Source organism: Bubalus kerabau, chromosome 10 (assembly GCF_029407905.1).
Source record: "Bubalus kerabau isolate K-KA32 ecotype Philippines breed swamp buffalo chromosome 10, PCC_UOA_SB_1v2, whole genome shotgun sequence".
Classification (NCBI taxonomy): domain Eukaryota; kingdom Metazoa; phylum Chordata; class Mammalia; order Artiodactyla; family Bovidae; genus Bubalus; species Bubalus kerabau.
Genome location: NC_073633.1, coordinates 60,523,172 through 60,542,808, shown reverse-complemented (window position 1 = coordinate 60,542,808; position 19,637 = coordinate 60,523,172). Strand labels below are relative to the sequence as shown.

General features: G+C 35.4%; 1 long non-coding RNA gene across 1 annotated transcript in view; it reads right to left on the bottom strand.

The window, feature by feature from the left end:
• The window catches only part of LOC129621446 (uncharacterized), an 82,420-nt gene that overhangs the window by 23,007 nt on the left and 39,776 nt on the right, over positions 1-19,637 (bottom strand). Inside the window, exons 3-5 of the long non-coding RNA XR_008699363.1 lie at positions 6,387-6,547; positions 5,358-5,441; positions 4,256-4,349 (exon numbers count right to left, since the gene is read on the bottom strand). This is a non-coding gene — a long non-coding RNA (uncharacterized LOC129621446). The remainder of the gene's footprint in view (positions 1-4,255; positions 4,350-5,357; positions 5,442-6,386; positions 6,548-19,637) is intronic.

The following is a 19,637-nucleotide window of genomic DNA, read 5'->3' as shown; positions in this document are numbered from 1 at the left end:
TTGAAAGAAAGGTTATGGCTTTCTTGATAATAAAATTATGGCTTGGAATGCTTAAGTAAATGTCCTAATGTCATGAAGCTATTAAGGAAACCAAGATCTAAACTAGGATTGTTTGATTCCAATTTTAAGTTCAAGGGGAAAAAAAGAGGGGCAATGATATAACTATTATAAACAAATATTCACTTAACAATACAGACTATATTAAAATATATTTAAGCAACAGCCTATAAACTAGATCATTAAAAAGACTGAAACCAGAAAATAAACTTGGAGAATTTAATGTTATACCCATCTCAGAAATTTATAAATTCCTCCAGAATAGTCATTGACGTTAATGATCTCAACAATACAATTAGTAAATCCAAGATATTAAACACATATAAAGAGAATTCTATATCCTACATACAAGTAATATGAGTAATATGAATTGCTTTTGAGCAAACAGCACAGAAAAATAACTACTAGCCTATAAAGGTAAATTCAAAACATTCCAAATGATCACTAGCACACTGAATATATTCTCTGACAAAAGCAATAAAAATATGAATTATTTAAAAGGTAAAAGCTAAGAGCTATGTGTGTTTGAAAATTAGCATCTTACCAGATAATCTTTGCCCTATGGAAGAAATAAAGGAAAGAAGGAAGAAATATTTGAAGCTGAATTGTGATAACACTACATGTCAGAATGTGTATATGAGATCAATACATGGAAGTAAATCTATAGCCTTAAATATATTTATTTCAAAAATAAGAAATTTCTAAAAATATAAGTGAAGTATCCAACTCAAGAAGTTGTAAGACAAGTAAGAAAACAGGCCAAAGAAACTAAGAAGAAAGTTATAAAATTAAGGTTAAGAAAAAAAATAAAAAATCAGAGACCTGGATATTCCTCACAAAAAAGTCCATATTCAAGTTTAGCAAAATCAAAACCTGGGCCTATGAAAAGACTTATAAGATAGATAAACCTGTGGCAAGACTAGTGAAGAAAAATAGGAGAAAAGATACTAGCGCATAAAATACAGAAAAGAAGAGCAATGAGCCCAACAGAAATATAATAATAAATGGAATAATGAACAAAACTGCTCTAAAGACCAGATGAGGCAGATAAAAGCATGGAAAAATAGAAAAATGACAGAACTGACCAAAATATGTATAGAACCTCAAATAAACTCTAAAGTGCTTTTTTTTTTTAATTGGAAAATCTATTGAGAAATTCACTTTCCAAAAATGCCAGTGAGTGTGTAAACATGAACAGCTAACTTAAAAAGCAATAAGATTGCACTCACAAGTTCCACTCATAAGTTTTATATCCCAAAGCAGCTGTCACATAGGTCCAAATGTGTGAAATAGACTACATGAACATTCAGCAGAAGCATAGAGTTTTTAATACACTGAATCATTTCTGTACCCTAAGGATAAATCCCATTTGGTCATGGTATATAATCCTTTTAATGTGTTCCTGACCTCAGCTTGCTAATATTTTCTTGAAAATTTTTGCATCTACATTCATCAGGGATATTAGTGTAAGTTTTCTTACAGTCTTATCTTACTGTTGTGTTAAGGTAATGCTAGTCTCATAAAGTGAGTTTGGAAGTGTCCCCATGTTCCCTTCTCTTCAATTTTTTGAAAGAGTGTGAGAAGGATTGGCATTAATTCTTCTTTAAAATTTTGTTAGATTTCACCAGTGAAGCTAAGCTATTTGATCCTAGTGTTATTTTGTTTTGGATTTTTTGATTACTGATTCAATCTCTTTACTCATTACTGGTGTGTTCAGTTTATTATTGCCTCCTGATTCAGTCTGGGCAGGTTGTATATTTCTAGAAGTTTTTCTATTTCTTCCAGATAATCTAATTTGTTGGCATATAATTAATTGTTCACCATAGTCTCTGATGATCCAATATATTTCTGTATCATTAATCTATTATCTTTCATTTCTGATTTTATTTATTTGAGTCTTTTATTTTTTTCTTAATTTAGCTACTGATTTGTCAATTTTGTTTATTTTTTTGAAAAACTGTTTTTCAAACTCAATTTCATTGATCGTTTTTATTGTTTTTCTGTCCTCTATTAATTTCCACCCTGAACATTAATTAATTCCTTCTGCCAACTTTGGGTTAAGCCAAAGAAACCATAAGAAGGAAGTACAAAACTAGAGGCAACACAGTTACTGATTTCAAACTATACTACAAAGCTAAATTAATTAAAACAGTATGGGACTGATATAAATATAGACACATAGATCAGTGGACCAGGAGAGAGAGCTTAGAATAAAAAACCCACATATACGGACAATTAACATCTGAAAATGAAGCCAAGAATACTCAATGGGAAGAGGACAGCCTCTTCACAAATGGTACTGGAAAAACTAGATAAACACATGCAAAAAAAAATGAAATTGAATCTCTATCTTACACTACTTCCCTAAATTAACTTGAAATGGATCAAAGTCTTAAACATAAGACATGACACTTTAAAAGTGCTACATGAAAATATAGGGAAGCAGCTCCTTAATACTGGTCTCAGTGATGATATTTTGGATATAACACCAAGAGTACAAAACAACAAAAAAGTAAAAATCAGCAAATGGGGCTACATTGAACAAAAAAACTTCTCCATTGCAAACGAAACAATCAACAAAATGGAAGAACAACCTACTTAATGGGAGAAAATATTTGCAAACTGTGTATCTGACAAGAGGTTAATGTTCAAAATATATAAACAGATCATACAATTCAGTATCAATTAAAAAAAGATTAAAAATGGGCAGAAGTCCTGAATAGACATACAGGACATACAAGTAGCCAATGGGTACAATGAAATGATACTTAATACTGCTAATCATCAGAGAAATGCAAATTAAAACCACAATGAGATATCCACTCACACCCATCAAAATGGCCATCACTGAAAAGTCTCAAATAACAAATGTTGGCAAGGATATAGAGAATAATATTTTGTTGACAGGATGGTAAATTGGTCTTAGCTACCATAGAAAACACTATGGAGGTTCCTCAAAAAGCTAAAAATAAAACTATTATACCATGTGATCCAGCAATGCCACTCCTGGTTAAATACCCAGACAAAACTTCTAAAAGATACATGCACACGAATATCAACAGCAGCATTATTTATAAGAGCCAAGACCCTGATGCTGGGAAATATTGAAGGAGGGAGGAGAGGGGATAACAGAGGATGAGATGGCTGGATGGCATCACCAACTCAATGGACGTGAGTTTGAGTAAACTCCAGTAGTTGGTGATGGACAGGGAGGCTTGGCATGCTGCAGTCCATGGGGTAACAAAGAGTCTGACACGACTGAGCAACTGAACTGAACTGACTAAACTGAAGTAAGCAAACTAAGTGCTCATAAACAAATGAATGGATGAAAATGTGGTATAATGCTTGCTCACATACACACACACACCCTGGAATACTACTCAGCCATTAAATAAATTAAACTCTGCCATATGCAACAATATGGTTGGACCTAGAGGGTAGTATGCTTAGTGAAATAAGTCAAACTGAGGAAAGCAAATACTGCATGTAATCACTTCTATGCTGAATCTAAAACATTAAACAACTACATAAAGTAACAAAACGGAAACAAACTCACAGATATAGGGAGAAAACAAATGATTACCAAATGCGGGGGGATAGGGGTATAGGATTATGAGACATAAAATACTATCCATAAACTAAACAAGTATCAAGAATATACTGTATGTACAGGGAAATACAACTATTATTTAATAACTTTAAATGGGGTATAAGTTATAAAAATATTGAATCACTCTGCTGTGTACCTGAAAAGAATACAATATTGTAAATAAGAAAAATGACAGAGAAACGAAGCATACATTTTTCAAATGAGACATCCAAATGGCCAGCAATTACATAAAAAGGTGCTCAATATCACTAATCATCAGGAAAATGCAAATCAAAACCACAATAAGGTACGACATCATACTGGTGAAATGACTTTTATCAGGACGACAAGAGTTAACAAGTGTTGACAAGGATGTAGAGAAACGGAAAACCTTGTTGGTGGGAATGTAAATTCATACAGCCGCACGGAAAACAATATGAAGTTTCCTTAAAAAATTAATAGAACTACCATATGATTCAGCAATCGCACTTCTGGGTATATGCCCAAAGGAAACAAAAAGAGGATACCAAAAATACATATACATTTCCATGTGTAAACGTTATTCACAACAACATTATTCACAACAGATTAGATATAGAAACAACTTACCTGTTTCTCAAAGGATGACTGGATAAGACGTGATAAGCACATACACAATGATATATCGTTCAACCATGAGAAGGGCTTTCTGCCATGGATGGACCTTGAGGAAATTATGCTGAAGTAAGTCAGACATAGAAAAACCAACACTGTATGATACAACTATACATGAAATCTTGAAAAAGTCAAATATTATAAACAGAATAAGATGATGATTACCAAGTGTTGAGGGATAAGAGAGATGTAGGAAGGTACAAAGTAGCAACTAGTAGTTGAATAAATTCCAAAGATCTAATGCATAGTTTAGTGATTATAGACAACAATATTGTATTATAAACCAGGTATTTTAAGAGAATCTTAATTATCCCACAAGAAAGAAATGATAATTATGTGATGTGATAAAGGTGATAGCCACACTACAATCATACGGCAAAGCACAAATGCATCAAATCAATATGCTGCACACCTTAAACTTAGTATGTCAAGTGTTTCAATTAAAAATAAAAGAAATAAATTGAGCAAATCCAGGACACAAGAGGAAGAACTAAAATCAAACATTGGTTGAAATTTTAAAAGATATTGACACACTAAAATATAACAATAACAACAAAAAAATACATAACATTTGAATAATACACTTAGACTAGAAAGACTTGATAAGTTGCTCTTGAAACCTGAAAATATTATAAACAGGACACATATTCTCTCAAGCCTATATGGGATATTTTTAAAATATTAATCAAATATTCTGCCAAAAAGGAAATATCATTAACTAGGTAGGGAGGAAGGGAGCAGAGGTAACATACAGGCCATAGTAGCCTTACACTAAAAGCTAATAAAATAAACTGCAACATTCACTTTTTGGAAAAGTGAAAAGATAGGCAAAATAATAAACAAAATTGAAAATGCAAAAGGTACAACTTTTTAAGAAAGAAAAATAACAGCACAGAGGCTTAAAATTATAAGGAATTTATAAATCCATAGTATTCAATGTGAAAGCATGGATGAAATGTCCACTTTTCTGGCAAGATTTTACTTACCAACCATATTAGGATAAATAGCATTAGCTCTGTAGCAAGCAATGTGAAAACAATCAAGGTTTATTACTTACAGTAAACTGGATGCAAGTTGTTAGACTCCTTGGCAACTTTTCCTTCAACGGTGACGTTAGCACACTTCCTCCACTTGCAGTCATCTAGACAAGACACAAGATAATCATGGATGTCACAGGGACCATTTTAAGGCAGTCATGGAAGTAGTGGCACGTGGCAAATATATATATATATATATATATGTTCCTATAATTATTACATGTCACAAGCAACAGACTAGTAATCTAAATTTTAATAATTAAAATTATTTCAAGCTATTCAACAGCATTGCAAAATATATATATATGGAATAGATTTCTCCTCAGAAATCACACTGATACACAAAATTTAAATGATTCTCCCATTAGATGCTGCAAACTATGAAATTTAATAAATATACTAGATAAAAGTTTAGAGAAAATAGGAGTAAACCACTCTTACCACAAGAAATGATCCCTTTAAAACAAGGGAAAAGACAAAATTTTTTAATCTCTACAGTATTTAATAATTTTCTGGGATTTTTTTCCTGTTTGCTCATCTATTGTTTTATTGAGGTACAGTTGATTTTCAATATTATATTAGTTTCAGGTGTACAACATAGTGATTCAAAATGTTAATATACTCCATGAAAGTTTCTTTTCTGCAATATTAAAAGACTGCAATAATGCATGAATCAAAGGAAAAAGGAAGTGTGGTTCTCTGCTTCATTCATAAAAATTACTGAAATAGCAGCAAATTTACAAAATAATGGTTTTGTTGTTTTATACAGCCACTAAAGTTGATGGCTATGGACATTATGCAAAAACATGAGACAATGCCTAGAATGTAATATTAAACAGGAAAGCAAGATATAAAATTATATTTAGTATAACTATGGAAGAGCAGCACTCATACATTTAGAAGAATAACTTTTATTTCTAGAGCATTAGTTTGGAAATCCAAGTAATCTTTCAATACTTATAACAAAAACTGAATGGCTTTTCAAATACCTATAGAGCTAGTCAATTTGGAAATAACAACAGTGGCTAATATTGCAATGTATCACTTACTAAACAACATTTTCATACATTGTATGTCATTTATTCTTCACATAGGGCTTTTAAAAGGTAATAAAGCCCATTCACAGAAGCATCTGGAATTAAACCCAATCTCCACACATTCCATGGCAAAGAGATCTAGCTGTCTATCCATATTCCTTGTCCTCTTCTTCCTAACAGAAGGAGAGAATAGACATTATTTTGATGCATGTTGATGTATGGCAAAATCAATACAATATTGTAAATTAAAAAAAAAAATAAAATATCTGTCATGATGATTTAAAAAAGACATTATTTCAAATGGCAAAGTGCCCTTTTAAAAGATGATATTTCCCAGCTTCCCTTGTAGCTATGGGTCAACACTGCCCTCCTCTTCTGCTTTATATTTGCTTCCAGGATTGCAGGTGTGATGGCTGGAGGTATAGCAGCCATTTTGGACCATAAGGCATCTTTAAGGTCCATATTCTAAGCCTGGAACCATTAAGTAGTGGAACCAATACCCTGACCCCAGAGAGCAATTTCTAGATTCCATTTACATGAATAAAAATAACTTACTGTGTGCTCAAGTCAATATTATATAGAATGGAACCTAATCCTAGCTGGTTATATGCTATTTCCTCTACAGCATACATGAGGTAATAAATGTTAGTGTAACAAAAATATTTTAAAATATTTAAAACAACCTTAATTCCTTTAATCCTATACCCAACCTTTAGAAAGAGTTATAGCTCCTATGGAAAAAAATAAAGTTACATTTGGTCACAATCTTATTAAACATTCTTCTTTTGGCACTATCACTTTCAGTGAGGAACTGACAAGACAAACAGATGGACAGAAGGAAGGAAGAAAAGGAGAGGCAAAAATAAAGGGAGAGGGGAAAGAAAGGGAAAGAGGAAGGAAGGTAGGAAGAAAGAGAAAATCTCAGCTTGTGTAGAGCCAGCCATACCTATAACTTCAATTACCATCTTGCCCAGGACCCCCAAATACATTTCACCAGCATAGACTACTCCTGTGAACTCTAAATATCCATATCCAATTGCTTACTGATACTGAGCATTGAAGAATTAATGCTTTTGAACTGTGATGTTGGAGAAGACTCTTGAGTCCCTTGGACAGCAAGGAGACCCAACCAGTCCATCCTAAAGGAAATCAGTCCTGAATATTCATTGGAAGGACTGATGCTGAAGCTGAAACTCCAATACTTTGGCCATCTGATGCAAAGAACTGACTCATTGGAAAAGACCCTGATGCTGGGAAAGATTGAAGGCGGGAGGAGAAGGGGACGACAGAGGATGAGATGATTCAATGGCATCACCAACTCAACGGACATAAGTTTGAGCAAGCTCTGGGAGTTGGTGATGGACAGGGAGGTCTGGCGTGCTGGAGTCCATGGGGTCACAAAGAGTCAGACACGACTGAGTGAACTGAACTGAACAACACTGAACCTCATAAAAGTCTGAAGCACTAAACTCAGCATCAGTTCAGTTCAGTTACTCAGTTGTGTCTGACTCTTTGCTATAACCAAAGTTAAATTCAGAAACTTCCCTTCCAACTCAACAACCTTAACTCTTTTCTGTCACGGTATTTATCTTCTTTTGACTTAAGGTCAGCCAACAACTTGGGGGTCAAAATAAGGCAATCCCACTAATCTCCCATACCCAATCCATGATCAAGTATTATCTATTTAAGCTTCTGGGTATCTCTAAAATTTGCCCACCTCTTTTTTCTCTCTAGTACCAGCAAGGTCTATACAACTCTCACAGCCCTTATGTACTACTATCAAAACCTAAAAGCCTTTCTCCCTGAATCCATTTTTGGCGTCTCCTTCAAGCTACACTGTAGCTTTGCAGGCAGTACGACATTTTAAAGTCAGTGAAATTTAAAGTGAAGTCACACAGTCGGGTCCGACTCTTTGCGACCCCATGGACTGTAGCCTACCAGGCTCCTCCCTCCATGGGATTCTCCAGGCAAGAGTACTGGAGTGGGTTGCCATTATGCTTAAAACAGTGTAATGATTTTCCTTTGTTTTTCTGATAAAGATCAAAATAAATAACAACCTAAAAGAAAAGCTGTCATCTGGTGCCTCTTCATCATTGTATTCTGTACTCCAGATTCTCTTTCTTTATGCTCATCAAATGCACCTTCTGCATTTCCCCTGGAGTCTTGGAAGAGACTGTTCCCTTTCCCTGAAGTCCTTTTTCTCCCCTTTCTCTTTATTCCACACTTACCATTCGGTCTCAGCATCCTTAAGCATCTCAAATGTTTTTTTATCAAGGAATTTATTTGATAAAGATCCAGTTGCCTCAATATCTCATTATCATATATTCTTGTCTCTTCATAGTCATCTGATATTTCCTCTTAATATCTCTTTGTGTCATATATTTTCCCTCATAGCACCAAATTACATTGGCAATTACCTATTTGTGTGGTTATTTTGTTATTAACCTGTACCCTCTCTCAAAACACACACTAGATGCTCAAAGAGCATGAATTTTATATATTTTGCTCATTATTGCATTCTTATGCCGTTCTTTAAAAAAAGGGGTCTTAATATAGGTGTATATGTGGAAAGAGACAGATTAAATAGCTATAATAAACAAATGAATATATAATATCCTAAAATATTAATAAGTGATAGAATCATGGATTACATTTTCCTTATTTTACTGTTCTGTGTTTCATATTTCATACAATTAGCATTAATAACAATTTTTATATTTTTTATTTTTTTAATTAAATAAGCTTATTGTCCAAATTTGGAAAAGTTTTAAAATGCAGTAAATATTTCAAATTCCAAAAAACATGACCCAAAGTTATCTGTTTGAGAAAATATTTCCTTTGCATTAAAATATGCACATACACATATTTACATAGATCTATTTCATTAAACTGGCTACTTCGGGAAGAACAGGAAAGGAAGTAACTGGAAGAAATGAACAGGTAAAGTTGAATAAGAGCAAAGACTTAACATAGCAGTGTATCATGACCCCAGGAACATGACCCTAATTCAATCTCTATAGCATTAATAATAATTTTCAAAGATACTTTTTAAATCTTGAAAACCAGACAACTGAATTCTGTCAGGTAGGTAAGAGGTTTTAATTGAACCAATAACACTATCTCTTATTTCTTGATAGCAGTAGCCTTTGCAAAGGCTAAAGCATTTATAGAAAAGTTGAATAGCCAGAAAAGTCCACAAAAACTTAAATTTCCTGAGAAAATAAACATCTGTTGGCCTAGTCTAGAACAGGAATAGAGAACTCAAGTATTCTCAAGCAAATCCTTCAGTATTCGTACATGTTCCATAAATGCATCTTTATCCAACATAATCATAAAAATTAAAAAATAAAAGGACTCCCAGAATAAAAGAAGCATGTAAAGCTTCAAAAAGTGCTTAGTGAGACTGAGATCCTGTCTGAATACACACAGTTTAAAATACCCCTTTAATTAACACTTCCCCAGGGAATTTGCTTGTTTTACATTACATTTTCCTTTGCATTTAATGTCAAATATTATAGCTTGTTCTTTTTTCATATATGGGGCTTTGTGCTAAGACTTTGTTGCTGATTTTGACCTTTGCTTTTCTCTTCTGACCCTTCTCCCTCTTACTTAGTGTGTGCTTGACATAAAGACATCTAACTCAGATACTCAGTAAAAGCTTTTTGCATGCTCATTAGCACAATATTTAACTATCATCCACTCAAAAAAAAAAAAAATCCCGTAAGAGTGTTTACTATTCTTATGTGCCCACAGTTACTTCAAGGATTTTTAGCATGTGTGATTGTTATTATTAAACAGGATATGTTACTGAAAAGGTTATCAAAAGGCTATATAATTTCAGAATCCTGGTAGAGAAAACTAAATGATTCAAATATATCTCTTTCTTTGGGTATTGTTATGAGATTGAGTATTATTTGTTTTAACAGTTTTATATATTTTTTTTCTGAATTTAGATGGTCATTTCACTTCATGTTGGTATTTTCAAACTGAACAAAACGTCTCAACTCTCATACTTTGGGAGAAGATACAAAGATTTATCTTAAACTGAAGTTGGTGGTGGTGGTGTTTGTTTTGTTTTGTTGCTAGATTTCACTGGTTTTGAGATGCTAGATGCTAAGTTGTTTCCTGAAACATAAGTATATGTTAACACTTTTCTTCGCAGTTCTAGAGTCCATGGCAGCCTAAAGTTTGGGGATTCCCTCTGACAGAGTGCTTAAGAGAAGGAAGAATAAGTTTGATGTTATGCAAACTCAAGTTCAAATCCTTACTTAGCATTAACTATGTGACCCTGAACAATCATTTTTACCGTTGACTTTCAATTTCCTCCTTTGCAAATAGAGTCTACTGCCCACCTCCTGAGTTTGTTTTGAGGATCAGGAAAAAACACATCATGCCATTGGTACAATCTAGGCACTCAAATATTAGTTCCTTTCCCCCTTTTCCAGAAAACTATATTATATTTTGAACAGCATTTAAAGAAGAGATTTGATGAGATTTTTAAATAGAGATGCAAATAAGTTTGTCTTTTGTTTTATGAAAAAATGTTTGAGTCAAACTCTAAAGAGAGACGGCAAGATAGGAATTTTTAGCACCTTGTTTAAAGAACAGTCTTTAATATTAATTTTGTCTCCTATTTGAGACAGGAGACCTGTCTCAAATAACATAAGAAGCCTTATGCGGAGGGTGTGTGAAGTATGTAATGAGTGTTACAACTCCTAAAGAACAGAGCCTGGCACTTGCTAAAGGTCATCTCAGAGAAAAATATCATCCAGCATTTTGAGGCTAGCTTTTCATTTATATCACTCAGATAGTTGGAGTTTTACTGCCGAAGAATCATGGACAAACAGGATGAATAAATGTTTAACAAAACTTTTAACAGCTAATTAAATTACTCATTGAACAAATACAAACATACCTATTTCCTCATCCTGTAAGTATTAAGTCCTGTTTTGATTTTTTAATGGCTCCTAGTACATTCAATCATTGTGTGGCTCTGATGAACCTTTCATATATATTTATAACTTACAGAAGACATTGTCCTGAAATCTGCCACAGTGCAAGGGAGAGAATTTGAGGTCTGGAGATGGATGTCTTTTTTTTTTAACACATTTTTTTCTGGACACTATGGCTGTTCAGTGAACACAGAATTTTGAACATAAAACTGCACGTATTTCCCACTGGACAGCCAGCTCCCTATCCACGTTCTCAAGCCTCCTTGCTGGATGAGGAATTCCACATATCCTTATCAAATAAACTCTGCCTCCTTTGAAACAGATAAAACCAGTCTGATTTAAGAAATCTACAGAAGGCACTCTTTAAGCCCCTACCCACCTCCTTCAAGAAAGCCTTCTGTCATTATTAATAAACCCATCCACTCTTCAGATTCACCAATTCCCTTCAGTTTCCTAAGACCTGTCACACAAAGTGTTTCAAGTTCTTCTCCTTCAGACTTTCTGCCATGCTCAGCCTCTATACAAAGCACAGCTCACTTATTTTTGAATGAGGGAAAAAGAAAGCTTTCAGAGAATAAATGTCTTTCAAATATACTCATGAAATTGTAAACATCTTCTCAAACTGATTAAACAAAATGTCCAAGTGGGAGCTGACTTCAAGCTCTGTCCTCAGTCTAGAATGCCTTTGTCCTCATCCTTTCTCATCTAGTTAGCTCCCAGCAGCCTGCCTTTAACTCAGGTCCATATTCTTGTAGGACACTTCAGTATCCTCCCCAACACAAACACACCCAGATGGCCCTTTCCTATCCTGTGCCCATGTTTACTTATCTATTTCCATTATTAAACCTTGACTTCTGTATCCTTAGGGTTTGGAAGCTCAAAGTTTCTTGAATGTATGAGCAAAAACATATCAAATGAAGAAGTCAGAAGCTCCCCTTAGATGCAGCAGCACAGAGGACAGGACTAAAAGAGCCCCAGAGATTCCCACTTTCCCATATCTCAGTACAGTATCCAAAGATGACCTGACAAATGTCCTCTGAGAGATCTAAGACTATTTGGCAGCAAAGGCTATAAATCTCTGATATGAGTTATAAGTTTCAAGAGTTTTATCTCTTGATTATTTCCATGGTTCTTTCGACAAGTCTGCTGCTGCTGCTGCGTCGCTTCAGTTGTGTCCGACTCTGTGCGACCCCATAGACGGCAGCCCACCAGGCTCCCCCGTTCCTGGGATTCTCCAGGCAAGAACACTGGAGTGCGTTGCCATTTCCTTCTCCAATGCATGAAAGTGAAAAGTGAAAGTGAAGTTGCTGAGTCATGTCTGACTCTTCGTGACCCCATGGACTGCAGCCTACCAGGCTCCTCCGTCCATGGGATTTTCCAGGCAAGAGTACTGGAGTGGGGTGCCATTTCCTTCTCCAATGCATGAAAGTGAAAAGTGAAAGTGAAGTCGCTCAGTCATGTCCGACCCTCAGCAACCCCATGGACTGCAGCCTACCAGGCTCCTCCGTCCATGGGATTTTCCAGGCAAGAGTACTGGAGTGGGGTGCCATTGCCTTCTCCCTTGGACAAGTCTAGTTCATTCAAATTCTGAGCTGCCAATATAGTAACATTTTGATTCCAACTGTGTGACCTATAGTCCTTCAGGATGACTCTCTCACCAGGAAGAGAAGCCTGAGATTTTAGGAAGCCTCTCATATCTGAAGTTCAGCTGGGGTGAAGGAGTGAGTTGGAAGAAAAAGGAAACTTGCCTGCCTCTCTTTCTTTTTTCAAAGTTCCAGGTAGGCTGCCCTTTTCTGTTCTACATTAGGCATAATAATATATCCTCCATGGACTAGCTACTTCTCTAGTAACAGCTTATGTATCAAGTTAATTTTTAATCTCCAAATTACAATAATAACTATCTTATTGATGGGCAAATTTGCTCCCACAAGTATAATGAGGTACATGATAAATACTAATTATGAGTTTGGTGTTATATGAACTACTAACTCTTATTATTTGTTAATAATGGCTTTGATATTTGCTTTTTCTTTTTTTTTATACTTAACTGCTTTTTCTTCTGAGTTTCATTCTCTGCTCCTAGCCTAGAACCTGACAAGATTACTACATTGTTCTCCATTTGTTCTGTTTTATTTTGAATCCATCCTGAGGAGCTACCTACAATTCTCATCTAGAATTCAATGCAGGCAGAAATTGGCAGCACATTGGGCATAAGTCCACTTTCTGTACATTTATTGTTTGCTGACCTCCTCATTGTATTCTTCACTCATTTCCCACCACTCATATGACACTTAGTTCCACCTCTGAGTCTTTGTTCAAAGTGCCCTGTCAGATGGTTACACCAAATACCATCTAATCCTGTTAGATGATCCATTTATCTGGATCTAGTTTCCACCACTTGGCTCAGTCTTCTCCAACCACTTTCAAACTGAGTAGACAGATACCACAGCAGTGGTAACCAGAAGTAAGAACATTCCGAGAAACTGCAAAAGGACCCAGAGGACATTCTGTCTGCACAAAGAAAACTGCTAGGCTTGCCTATCATGGGTTTGGGAATTCACTTTAGCATCCAAATCAAGAAGTCAAATTTATACAGAGTGAAGTAAGCCAGAAAGAAAAACACCAATATATATGGAATTTAGAAAGATGGTAACAATAACCCTGTGTACAAGACAGCAAAAGAGACACTGATGTATAGAACAGTCTTATGGGCTCTGTGGGAGAGGGAGAGGGTGGGAAGATTTGGGAGAATGGCATTGAAACATGTAAAATATCATGTATGAAACGAGTTGCCAGTCCAGGTTCAATGCACGATACTGGATGCTTGGGGCTGGTGCACTGGGACAACCCAGAGGGATGGTATGGGGAGGGAGGAGGATGGAGGGTTCAGGATGGGGAACACATGTATACCTGTGGCGGATTCATTTTGATATTTGGCAAAACTAATACAATTATGTAAAATTTAAAAATAAAATAAAATTTAAAAAAAAAAAAAAAGAAGTCAAATTTTCTCATATTGGTGTTGGAAACTGCTAACATTCACAATTCCAGCCAAAGAGCAAAATACTCAATGTCTGAAACAAATACAAATCTAGAAACTTAGCCTGATAAAATCAGGTTTCAGAAGAGGCAGTGTGGGTCAGGCAGTTGGGTACCACAAACATATAAGGCAGCCCTGTGTGTGTGAACTGGCCATCACATCTATGGGGTTGCTTCCCAGGTGGCTCAGTGGTAAGAATCCACCTGCCATTGTGGAAGCCAGAGGAGACTCAGGTTCAGTCCCCGGCTCAGGAAGATCCCCTGGAGAAGGAAACGGCAACGCACTCCAGTATTATTGCCAGAATAATCCCACGGACAGAGGAGCCTGGCGGGCTACAGATCATGGAGTTGCAAAGAGTGAGACATGGCTGAGTGGCTGCACATGTACACACACATTTAAGGAGTCAGATAGAGTCCGGATGCGCTCACCTTCCTATAGAAGGGTGTATAGGAAACAACATGTAGCTGACTAATGTAATGTTCTCCACCAAAGAAATGATAGAAGATATTTGGCAACTGCTTTAATTTTTAAATGTAATAGGAGTCAGAAATTTCAAGGATTTTTGTTCTTTATTGTATCAATGACCCTCTTTGCTCTGATTCTGCTTCTAGGTGGCTATATACCTTGAGCAAGTTATTAACCTTCTCTCTGCATCAGTTTTACTTTCAACTCTGAGATTAAAAACCTGGTAATGGGGAACATTCCTCTTAGGGGCAAAATGCTGTTCCTTTTTCTCTTAGATTGTTATATTAACCCACATCAGTTCTATGAAATCACATCCAGTCATAAGTCATGATGAAATCTACCTATATTTAACTTCCCAAAGATTCTTGAAATTACTCAGAATGACTGAGAAAATAAAAATTGCCTAATCAAGATATTCCATAATATTACACTTTGACTCAGTGTAATGACATAACCTTAACATGTTAATATGAAAAAAAAAGTCTTCTTTGTCTAATTTTTTATTAGAAGGAGCTAATATTTTGAAAGTGCTCTTTCTTTTTTACGATAAAGCATACTTATTAACTTGACCTCCCCACAATAAAAGAAAAATGCCTTAGTTTATTTTACTCTTTCAGTACAATACTACCTATTTGGTGCACTGAAATTCTATGTTGAGTTTGTCTCTAAAGCCCTTAAAGAAGAGACATTACTTTACCAACAAAGTCCATCTAGTTAAAGCTGTGGTTTTTCCAGTAGTCATGTATGGATGTGAGAGTTGGACTATAAAGAAAGCTGAATGGTGAAGAACTGATGCTTTTGAACTGTGGTATTGGAGAAGACTCTTGAGAGTCCCTTGGACTGCAAGGAGATCCAACCAGTCCATCCTAAAGGAAATCAGTCCTGAATATTCATTGGAAGGACTGATGCTGAAGCGGAAACTTTGGCCACCTGATGTGAAGAACTGACTCATTGGAAAAGACCCTGATGCTGGAAAAGATTAAAGGCAGGAGGGGAAGGGAACAGCAGAGGATGAGATGGTTAGATGGCATTACCAACTCGATGGACATGAGTTTGAGCAAGCTCTGAGAGTTGGTGATGGATAGGGAGGCCTGGCGTGCTGCCATCTACGGGGTTGCAAAGAGTCAGACACGACTGAGCAACTGAACTGAACTGAAGACTCTTAAGGCTGAATTTTAACTTCCTATTTGGGGAACTCATCATCCCAGTAATTTTCCAGCAATGCAATTGTATTCACAACTTGAATGAATGCCTATACAGAGTACTGTTTCACAAGGAAGCTCCTAGAGTGTAGAGTTAAATGCCCAATTAAACAGTAAGTTAATATGGACATGAAGATGAAGTTTTCCATCATAACCTAGTAAACCTAAAACTTTGCAAACCTTTGCATACTTCTTGGACCACTTTTCCTTTGTTAACAGTGGTAGGAGAAGTCTTAACAGCCCAGACAAAAATAATGTCAATCTTTACCTTATGCTACAAGCAAACATGACTTCAAAATATATCAAAGATGTAAAAGTTAAAGCTGAACAACTTATCAAAGAAAGTAGGATAAAAAGGATAACATCTTATTGACTTTGGTAGAGAGTATCTGTTAGGACACAGAAACATGATTCACAAAAGAAAAAAGTTGATAATTGAACTAAATTAAAATTTAAAACTTCTGCTCACCAAAAACTACCCTTGAGAAAATGAATAGGCAAGAAAACGAAGATGAAATTGTATGTATGTGTGTATGTATCTGTGTATGTATTCAACCTATTGATAAGACAAACTAATTAAAAATCAGTGAAAGTTCAATGACACAAACATGATACACTGTATTTTTTTAATGGAAGGTTTATATAGATCATTCTACCCTTTCTTTTCCAAAGAATCCTTCATTAACTTATTTCAATAGCTTTGTAGAATGTAAAAAATGTCTCATAGAGCACTACACAAAAGTTGTTTGCTATTATAAATCAAACTCTGAGTGTGTGTTTGTAGAAGCAGAGGGATATTTCTGAGGATAATAGGAATCTCTGTAGTTTTTAGAATTACCTTAGTCAAATTTTAAGGACAAAGAAATTCTTCTTTTGTAGCAACATTTTTATCATAACATAAATCATAAAACTACATGTATATATTCTTAATTATATTTTTAATCAACTTTATTAAGGTATAGTATGTTGGTGGTGATTTAGTCACTAAGTTGTGTCAGACTCTGGTGACCACATGGACTATAGTCCAGCAGGCATCTCTGACTATGGGATTATCCAGGCAAGAATACTAGAGTGGGTTGACATTTCCTTCTCCAAAGGATCTTCCCAACCCAAGAATCAAACCCACATCTCTTGTGTCTCCTACATTGGCTGGCAAATTCTTTACCACTGTGCTGCCTCTGTTTATCCTAAGCGTACATTTATTTAATTGTATAAAAATTTTTACAATGTTTCTCAAAGTGGTTGTTATGATTTGACATTTTTAAAAACAATAATATGAAGTTCCAATTGCTCTATATCCTTTCCAACACATTATTATCAGCATTTTAAATATCAGTCATTCCATTGGATGGGCAATCTTCACATCTTACTGAAGATTTACTTTGCAGTTCCCTAATGGTAAGTGATAAAAAAGCATATTTGTATACTCCTATAAATGCAAAATAAGCTCAAATCTTTTGCTCATTTTTAATTAGTTTGTCTTGTAAATAGGTTGACACACACATATACAGATACATACACACATACATTCAATTTCATCTTTGTCTTCTGCTTCTTGCCTATTCATTTCAAGGGTATTTTTTAGTGAGCATAAGTTTTAAATTTTAGTTTAGTCCATTTATCAACTTTTTTCATTTCTGAAGCATATTTTCTGTGTCCTAACAGACCTTCTATAAAAAAGGTCAAGAATATTTTATCCTTTTATCCTACTGTTTCTTTGATAAGTTGTTTTAGTTTTAACTTTTACATCTTTGACACATTTTGAAGTCATGTTTGCTTATAGCATAAAGATTGCAGTACTGTTAAAAATTATAATAAAATAAAAATAAAATACATACATTCTCAACTTATGCACAAATACATACACAATATGTGTGTCTATTTTGGGATTTTCTATTCTGTTTCTGTTGTGTTCCCTTGATCTGTATTTCTTCTTAGACTAATACCACACTATCTTGATTGTTCTATGGAAATCCTTTAAATCAGTATGTCATCCTACTCTTTCTTTTTAGAAATTATTTAGGATATTCTAATTCCCTTGTATCTTCTCTCTTTTCTTACATACTCATGTAAATTTTAGAAGCAGCTCAATTTCTCAAAAAAAAAAAAAACAAAAAAAACTACAAGTATTCCAGATGGCACTGCGATGAATCCGCCACAGCATTTTGAGGGGAACTGACATCCGAATAGTACCGAATCTTCCAATCCATGAATTTGTGTTCATTTCTTTCATCAATATTTTGTCGTTTTCAGGATATAGGTCAAGCACATATTTTGTTAAATGTATCCTGTCACCTACAAATTGGCACTTGCCATCTACCTCTACAAGGATTAAGTTATGAGCTGCTGATCTTCAATTCCCCCTGAAAGGAGTTCCCAGGATGAAGAGCACAGATGAAGCCCTCTGTGCTCTGGAAAAAACTGGAAGAACAGGTCTTCAGATAATTAGATATTTTCAGGGGACAATTTTATGAGCCCAATTCTTGTATCTCCTCATACATAGAAAGGTACTGAAATCCTTCATGGTGATGTCTGCTCCAGAAACCTTCTGCAAAAAATATATGCTTAATTGCATGTACTCCTCCTTTACCAAAATCACATATATACTGACCATCCCCCCACCTCTTTGGAGCAGTTTCTCAGAGCTATCTGAAATGCTGTCTCCTGGGCTTCACTCTGCCCCAACTTAAACTTAACTCACAACTCTTAGGCTGTGCATATTTTGTCAGCTAACAATCCCTGGTGATTTCTTGTCCTCTGATGCCACTTTAAATGGCAATTTTAAAAATTTGATTTTCCAATTATTCTTTGCTAGACTATAGAAGTATATTAAATAATTGTTTTTATATGTTTGACATAGAGGCTTCCCAGATGGCTCAGTGGTAAAAGAATCCACCTACTGATGCAGGAGACATGGGTTCATTGCCTAGTCAGGAAGATCCCCTGGAAGAGGAAATGGCAAACCACTCCAATATTCTGGCCAGGATAATCCCATGGACAGAGGAGCTACTATCCATGGGGTCTCAGAGTTGGACAAAACTGAGCATGCTCACGCACAAGTTAGATGTTCATCCTGACAAAAGTTTCATGTCATACGTTTTATGTTTTGTTTTCATTTTAATTCAGTTCAAAATATTTTCAATTTCCCTCATGGAATCTTTAGTGCCCCATGGGTTATGTAAAAATGTTAATTTCCACATATGTCTTATTTTTCTCAAGTCTGCATTGTGCTCACCTCACCACACTACCAAGTACTCAATTCCCCTCAGGCTGTGAGCCAATAGTCAGGAATATAGCGAACCGAGGTTACTGAACTTTCTAATTCCTAACAGGCATGTAGCAAAACCCAGTAGAAACCCATGAGGACATTGAACCATCCTTTCTCCTTTGGGCTCATTTGGAAACAGTGTCACAGCAGGAAATAACCCCTTCAATGGGGATGATAGCACAGAGTCAGTAAGAGAAAGACTCACAAAAGACAGAGTTAAGAGAAAACAAAAAGGATGTTGAGGCATCCTGGGATAACAACAGGAAGCAAGTATGGGGAATGGTCACTTGATGTTACTCAAAGTTCCAAGAAGGGCCATCCAACAGGAGTTGTGGC